The 8,124-nt window shown below is 38.3% G+C and overlaps 1 pseudogene; it reads left to right on the top strand.

Annotated features, from left to right (window-relative positions):
• Positions 1-559: 559 nt before the first annotated feature.
• Positions 560-1,644, top strand: LOC106944939 (reticulon-3 pseudogene; annotated as a pseudogene).
• Positions 1,645-8,124: the final 6,480 nt, after the last annotated feature.

The raw sequence follows: 8,124 nt of genomic DNA, 5'->3' as shown, positions 1-8,124 counted from the left end.
AGACCAAGCAATTTAGGCAAGACATAAGTTTGAGAGGATCCTCCTCACTCAGTTCAAAATAGATCAAGCAGATGGCTTAGAGCCAGTTTCTAAATGTGACTGATGTGTGTCTAACGTCTGGAAAAATACTTACTCTCTCTATAAAACCTATCAAAAACACTAGACAATTTTGAACAGAGATTTTAGAAACAATTTCAACTGCAGTCAAAATGATTTTTACTATCAGTTGGGGCTTTGGGTTTCTTGTTACGAAGGGAGTAGAAAAGTTGCTAGGACATAGGATTAAAGATGAAGACATTTCAGCAGAGAGCTCATCTGCTGACGATGAAAGATTTAAATACTTTGGTTTTGACATTGTCACCGAAGACAATGTAAAAGATGATGGAATTTTAGGAGAATGCAAAGAGGATAAGAGATGGAAGTACTTTGATTTTGACATTTTTCCTGAAGATCAAAATGACATTTTAGCTTCCTCTAAATACCATCAATACGGATTTGACAGTCCAAAACATCTGAGGACACTGTTGCTTTGGAAAACGTCTGTGTTCCTGATAACAAAATGGAGCTGCACTTGGAAGCTTGCTCTGGGGAAACAGATATGAACGTTAAAAACACATCAGAAGATGATGACTTTGAAAGTGTTGATGTTCCCCATGGAGAAATTGACCTGGCTGGTAAAGCAAGCTGTGACAGCAAAGAACATGTGATGAATTTTGAAAAAATCTTTGAGGATTCATCAGTGGAAGGAACCTTTTCAGTTGATGCAAACTCAAAAGATGAAATTCAAAATTACACAGACCATTTTGACAGCATGTACGCTAACGACATGGATGCTAAAGACATGGATGTTTCCTCTAAGGAAGTTCATTCTGGAAACACAAATGCTGGAAATGTTATGTCACATTTTGAAGAAGTCTGAGCATTCTTCATCAAAAGAATCGTCTTCAGAAGAAGAAAACTAAGAAGTTGACATTCAAATTGAACATTTCAACAGCATGGATGCTACAGACATGGATGTTTCCTCTAAGGATATTCATTCTGGAAGCAGAAATGCCAAGTATGTTGTGTCACATTTTGAAGAAGATTCTGAGAGGTTTGCAAGTCTCCGACCAAAGAGAAATTTACGTTTGAGGAAAGAATGATTTGAGGAAGCTCATTAATGACCTGATCCACTGGTGGGACCCCTCGAAGTCGGGAGTGGTGTTCAGCCTGTCCCTGCTTCTGCTGCTCTCACTGGCAGTCTACAGCGTCATCAGTGTGGTTTCCTACATGCTGCTCGCCCTGCTTTGTGTCACCATCACCTTTCGCACCTACAAGTCTGTTGTCCAGGCTGTGCAGAGCTCTGCTTAGGGACACCCATTCAGAGAGCTGATAGAGAAGGATGTCACCAGTCTGACCCACACCAACCGAGCCCTGAAGGAGATGTTTTTGCTTGAGGACCCTGTGGATTCTCTAAAGCTGGCTGTGGTCATGTGGATGCTGACCTATGTTGGAGCAGTTTTTAATGGAATCACCATCCTCATCCTGGCGGATATCCTGCTCTTTGCTGCACCTCCACTCTACAAGAAGATTGGCGATTATACACATATACTGCATGTCTTGGACCCAAGACATGCCGAATCCCCTTGAAAAACGATGCAACCGCCTCCCAACAGCAGCAAAGTTCCAGGGCTACTACCAAGTATAAAAAAAAGTTAGCTAAGCTAAGAATCAGAGTAGTTAACTGAGCCAATTTAGTTACAAAGGAAATATTTCTTGGTTTTTTAGAAGCTTGTGTCATCACGGAAATGCACAGTACTGCCCACAAAGTCAAGAAATTCTGCTTGTAAATTCACATTATTATTAACTTTAATTCTTACCTATGAAAGATAAAAGGCAGTTAGTCCACTTTGTACGCAGCACGTTCTCTCCACTGCCACTTTCAAGATGGCGGCAAAGTAAGTAGGACTCAGTGTATAGTATTTATGCCTATTGTCCAATCAGCGATTTCTCAGGTCTCCAACTGGGACAGACCCTTTCCATTTAGTTAATGTTGTTTTTGAATTTGTAAGTGTGCTTTGTTAATGTGTTTTTGAATTTGTAACTGTGCTTTGTTAATGTTTTTGAATTTGTAATTGTGCTTCGTTAATGTGGTGTTTTTGTAATTTTGCTTTCTTAAGGAAATCCAGGAAAACTTAAAAGTCCATTGTATTTGGAAGACAACAGTGCTCATGGTATTGCTTTATTTGCTTCTGAAATACGACTTTATAAACACTTTCATTTATTTTGTGTGTATTTTTCAGAAATTATAAGTTTTGGCACCAATGTTCTGTCAGTTATTATTAGTAGGGTTTTTTTTGGTGAGATTTGGCTTCCTGTCATCATGGAAGCTCCAGCTGATCATTTTCTCCTCCTCTTGAATTTTTATCATTAAGATGTTTATTTGGGTAGGCCTGTAGAACGGGGTTTCTGGCTGCGAGTTGATGATGATTTTAGTTAAAGCCATCCTAAGGAGAAGAAGAGGACAGAAACAAGATATCAACTACAAAACCCATTAACAGTGAACAGTGTCACCTCCTGAGCCCCCTACTTTAATGGCACCTGTTGAGAAAATAAATTTAAAATAAGCTAGTTTTAAAACTTAACATGTCTTGATTCAAATGGCCTAAATTGTGGTTTTAAATCAGTTACTTGTTCTGGCCTATTGACCTTTATTTTACCTGTAGTTACAGCAGATGGTTTGCTAGGATCGTTTGAATTGCCTTTTGTCTGTGAGAAAACAATACAGTGGAAGTTCCAGCTTTTCACACTCATCTGTGAGAGGCTGTAAACACGGCAGGGGTTTTAGGCTTCAGATAGAGGGTCAGAGATAGCTCCTGGTTGGAGGAGAAAAGGTACGCCTTATTTGAATAAATTAAATACAAGAGGATAAAACTTTCTACACAGAAGTAACAAATTAGATTTTGCGCTTGCAACTTCTCCAAAGACGTCTTTGCTTTTTGTTTGTCGTTTCCATCTTTTGTCTTTTTCTCTCTCAGGTAAATTCATGTGTTGTTTGTGCTCTGAGGTTTCTGATGTTTTGTGATGTGTTTGTCTGGTGATAGTATGCATCTGTCTTGAATAAATGCTGATTATTGTGACGCTGTTATCTCTGCGTGATCTCAGTCTTTGCGCACAGCATTTTTCTGAACCCGAACATAAGAGAGGATTTAACGAGTCAAAAGGTTTTAAAGTTCAAGAATTTTTCCTCTCTTAACACACCTTAGCTATTGTTACAGTGATTCTTGAGATTAGGGACAAAATGGGTTTAAATTTTCAACAACAAAAAAAAAATTCCTAAAGATTATGTATTCTGATTTGGCCAAATGTAGACAACTGAGCCAAACACATCCAACTGAAAACGTACGTGGGTTTTATTTCCCAACTGTCCTCAGATGGAACTGTATTCATTTTGGTTTGGTTTGGTATGAACAAAATAACGAAACTTGTAAAAGGTGTAATCAAAACATTTAATTCAAACAACTTTTATAAAATAAAATAAAAATACAATTTCCCTAACTTGAGATTCACAAATAAAAACGTTGACACCAGAAAAAAGACAACAGCGGTAGGCTTGTCAAATTGACCCTACAATAAAATTACAGAAAAGCACCACTACATAAGCATTCTATATACATTCATAAAAGAAACAATAAACAACTTTGCAAGAACCATTAATTTGAATATATATAAGTACCTCAGAGAAATCAACAAACTCAAACTCACTTCCAAACGGCCAACAGTCTGTTCAGAGTGAAGCAGACTTTCACCCTGAACGCGGGACAATTTATCTGCCCTCTGAACAAAACAAATACACAAAACAGGTAAAGCAAACCATATACTGAAACCACAACCTCAGAAATCGGTCTATATTTTTATATTAAACACACACGCCGTCACAGAGCCATGTAACCTCCCTCAACGGTTGCAACGGCCAGATCTCACTGCTCACGGACATAAATCAACCAAAAATAAAACCTCATCGCTACAAAAAAGAAAAGGAAAAAAAAAAGAAGGAAAATCACCAGTAAAGTTTACAGTACCGAGCTTATGCTTGTATATGAACTCTACAGTTTATTCCTAGGTCCGCTTGCCAAGTTATGAAGTTTTCACTGTTATCTTTACAGCTTCAGATCGGGACCACCGCCTGTCCCGCAGATATGACGGCACATAAGCGGCATAACGCTTAGAATTAAGAAGCCCAGTTACTCCACAGTGCCACCTGCTGGACACTTTCAAACCCGCTTTAGACAAGCAAGGGGAATAATAGTGACCTCAGAGATTTAACTTCACCTGGTAACACAAATATGACAAATAATGTTTTGGAAATGTAAATAAATATGTCTTTTCTAGCTGTCATGATAACTCAAAGCGAAAGCAAGATAGCCTCATTTCGTAATGAGGATGTGACGTCAGCGCTGTACTGCAATCTTTCTCAAACTGGTGCCCAGACCTCTGGTGGTCCGCGAGCGCCCCTAGCAAGGTACTGCATGTAAAAGACCGTTAATTTGCCGTGACGTGAGCTCAAAGTGCGACGCTACACCTAGCTTACCAAAGGTTTGTTTTTAAAAATAGTAATGGATAAGTAGCTTAAAACTGGGTCACTCAAAAGAAAGACTGGAAATACTGGCGGAAAGAAAACAACTCCAGGATGACTTGTATGACCGGAGGAAGCCAAGTCATACCTGCTGACAGAAATGTCGTTCACGATTGCATTCTTTTGAACTGCTCTGTGCCATGAACGCTGGGACTCAATTCTCAGTTAGTGAGAACTGTTCTTTGTTTTTTCAGTAGGGCCGCTGCTTAATAATGGCAGCTTCTAGCTTCTGTGACGTGTGCCACGGCTTTTGTGTCAGACTGAATATGAATAATTTTATTTTGAACCAAAACAAAAAACTTAATACACCCGTCACTGATATGGCGACATGTACCACAGCTTCTGTGTCAGATTGAATATGAATGATTTTATTTAGAAAACCCCCCAAAACAAATGGTGGATCTGGCACAGCGGCGCTACGGAGCCCTCTATGGGACAAGGGGGAAAATTTTCGTATCTTAAAATTCTTAAGTTTTGCGTTTCCTCACAATAAGCAAATACGGCCTGGTCTATTTTGGATTCAGTCACAAATGTCAATTTAAAATTTCTAACACACATTTAAAGAGCCTTAGTGAAAACTTGTTTAAAAACTGATTGAAAATCCACTACAGAAGTGTATTATTATCACAGAGGAAAAAAATAATTGTGCCATTATGTTGTAACATGATAGTTATATTGTACAAACATGATAATGTATTGTATAACCATAATACTCATATTGTATGAACGTAGTAATTGTATAAATGTGATAATTTCACAGTGGGAGTAATATGCTTGTAGTATTTCTGTCTGTGTTGCCTTTACCAGATTTAGGGGAGTCTGAATCAGTATCGAGTGGTACACAGGCAGAAGACTCATCTGCAACCAATATCTGTGGATCACAGAGGAAGCAAGTTGTTGCAATGTTACTTTGGCAAGAGCTCGTTTAGTCTGAGCCGCACATTTTCAATGAAAGAAAAAATAAATAAAATACAATTCAAATTCAGTCAACAACATCCGGAGTTTCCACAAAGAAATAAAATAAAATGAAATGCACAAATAAAACAACAAAATAACCACACATTCTCAAAGAAAAGATAAAACAAATACAATTACAATACAGTTCAAATTCAACCAACATTTGGAGTTCAACAAGGAAGAAAAGTAGAACATGCACAAATAAAACATAATAGCACAAAAGGAAGAAAATCTAATCCTAAATTAACATAACCAAACTGAACAAAACATTCCATCTACGTTGGTATTTACTGTAAATATATACTATAAATGCAGTTACAACTGCTTTCCTAACCACCAACGTTTGGCAGTTACAACCATTACATGCAGCGGTTACAAAGGAAATCTAGCACAACAACAAAATACACTTTTATGAGAAATAAAAAATACTACACCAACACCACCCAAATACTAATATGGCAACAGTGCCCAAATGCAAACACAACATTGACTAATCGAGCAATTTAAATAAATCCAAAATCCCAAGGATCCAACAACAAAAAGCAAGCCATCTACTGACAGATCAAAACTTAGTATAAAACTGTCCAAATTACGGTACACATAAACTATACGAAACACTACAAAATTAATCTTTATATATTTACAGTACATTTTAAAGAAGCTGCTTTTATGGGCTTTTACAAGTTGCCTTTTATCCTATCTTACTCTGGCAAGAGCTCAGTTATTCTGAGCCGCACATGCCCAGAGCCAGAAAACTCGTTAGACCCACAGCGGTACGAGAGCGCCCCTACTGGCAAGAAGCCGCATGCACACAACACATATGTCTACATATATATATTATTTAAAAAAAGAAGAAAAAAACGAAGACAAAAGCCAAGACTAATTGTAATTCAAAAATAGGGTATGTATTAATCTTTTTTTTTCTTACTGTTTCTCAACCCACTACATCTGCAGTGTGGAGAAACTCAAAGACAAGATTGATGCCATCATTTAAATATATTGAGAAATGTTTCCAGAAATCATGAAAGGTCAACCAGCCCCCTCACCTTGTACAAATCAGATGAAATTGGTGTCAATAAATTAGACTACGTTTGTTCTGGGTTGTGCAGCAACTTCACTCAGGTTGCTCCAGGAGATTGCAGAACAAATAAACGTATAGTGTTCTATAAGAGGGCAAGTCAATAAATATGGGTCTCGTACAGATGCAATGTGTGAGAGGCTGTTGAGAGATGGAAACGAAGCTTCCTGCAGTTTGTGATGTGATGTCTAGAAATCGTTTTCTGAAATTGCTGACCCTAATTCACTTTCAGGACAACCTCAGTGCATCTGATGATGCAAAAAAAAGACAAACTGTGGAAGCTCAGGCTGTGACTGCACGGTAAGCAGGGAAGTGGAGAAGGAGGCGCTGGAGAAAGGTGGAGACTGAGCGGGGGGAGGATCAGTTTTCTCCAGCAAGGTCATTTCAACGTTTACTTTCAAAGACCTACTTCATCATTTCCTCCTGAAGACAGTCTAACGCGAAAGCTGTAAAGTTAAATTGTTTCTGACTATCGATTCTTCTCTTCGGGATGTACAAAAGTTGGTGAGTGCCAATTTGATATTTCTGTTATTAATTTGATTGACTTTGTGTTCCCTTTAGACTTTGGTTACACACTAAAAACTTATTCTGGGCTAATACAAGAGAAAACTTTCAAACCTGATATCCAAGGAGAAAAGCATAGCCAACTATGAAGAACTTTTACAGGTTTTTCAGTCTGTAAATTTTATGCTGTAGATCAGCATAAAATTTTATGTTTTGTAGGTCATGAAAAGCTTGTGTAAATCCGCCTTCACACACACATGCACACACACACACACACACGCATGTGGAGAAATATAAGCAAGTCATTCATGAAAATGCCCTCTACCTGAGCTATAAAGAGCCAACTGTGTTGTGAATAAACTGATTATGACAACACACACCCTCTGTAAGGTGGAGGCTCTTACAGAGAGATGCTTGTTTCTGTCCCCCTTTGGTTTGTGGCATGTCAAAGCTAAGGTCAGAGTGTTTCTCTGCATTTTATAGCAGCAAATCCAGCAGTCAGGTCACAATTAAGTTGTGACCTGAGGTGAAAATAGATGTCTTCAGTGCAGACCGCAGTTCACCCTGTGTGTGCTGCTTCTTCTGTGGAGTTTTAGAGTCACGTGGATTTTTACTTGTGGTTTCTACACATCCTCAAGTCAATCGTTCTCGCTTTTTAGGCATCAAATTTCCAGAGTATTCAAATTCGATTTTTCTGAGAATTTATTAAGTATATGAGAAAAACCCCAGGATGACGCTAAGGTAGGAGAATTGTTTTAAATATGGAACCTGAAAGATGGATGGATGGATGGATGAACAGATGGATGATTGGATGAACAGATGGATGAACAGATGGATGGATGAAAACAGCTCATATGATCATCATAAGAGCTGAAACAAGTTTTCTTCCTCTTGTCTCGTCCATTTCTCATTTTTCTGTAAAGTCGGCGATTGGATCAGAACCAGCTGAACCAGTCTCTGAGACCCAGTG

Source organism: Poecilia latipinna, unplaced genomic scaffold (genome assembly GCF_001443285.1).
Source record: "Poecilia latipinna isolate Pla-1442-1.1 unplaced genomic scaffold, P_latipinna-1.0 Scaffold119, whole genome shotgun sequence".
Classification (NCBI taxonomy): Eukaryota; Metazoa; Chordata; class Actinopteri; order Cyprinodontiformes; family Poeciliidae; genus Poecilia; species Poecilia latipinna.
Note: the sequence above shows the minus strand (reverse complement) of the source record. Positions and strands in the feature narration are given on the sequence as shown.